Source organism: Haliotis rubra, unplaced genomic scaffold, assembly GCF_003918875.1.
Source record: "Haliotis rubra isolate DU_JTF1 unplaced genomic scaffold, ASM391887v1 Scf4, whole genome shotgun sequence".
Taxonomy (NCBI): Eukaryota; Metazoa; Mollusca; class Gastropoda; order Lepetellida; family Haliotidae; genus Haliotis; species Haliotis rubra.
Genome location: NW_025767079.1, coordinates 4,784,823 through 4,785,422, shown reverse-complemented (window position 1 = coordinate 4,785,422; position 600 = coordinate 4,784,823).

Genomic DNA, 600 nt, shown 5'->3' with positions numbered 1-600 from the left:
ACTGGATGTCTTCGCTTTGATTGCAAAACAAATATTTGTTTGACCCAACCTTCAACGGCTTCGGTTTCATGTGTATGCAAGTCTACTTCAGATGGTCATCTTGTCACGTCGCCTGTCACGTGATATGTCACAGTATTCAGCTTTGAGTAGCACACGAGACATAGTTCCTTTATGTCAAGGCACGGTTACGATGTTTCAAAAGGATGTAACAGCTTTGCACGGCCCATTCTAACACAGATTAGAGTTACAAAAAGGTTCATATGAAAACAGAGTTTAGGCACATCACGTGTTGTCTCAATGTATACAATGCAAAAACAGTTTGCATGAGAATAATTTATGTGATAAAGAAGGCCAGAAGTTGCAGGTGCTTTTTTGGTTGGAAGGAACCAGAAATCTAAAACATTTGTGCGAAAGTGGCATTTCGGACATAGATATTCATACAGAGTGACTTCACAACTTGCTGCATTGAAAACGAACCCGTCACAGTGTCCTGACATGTTTTACTTTATTGTAAAGACTACGTAGATATAAGGAATACATTTCTTTATAATCATTTGAAACATCCTCTATCATACCAGTCTTCAAAAAACATATACTGAG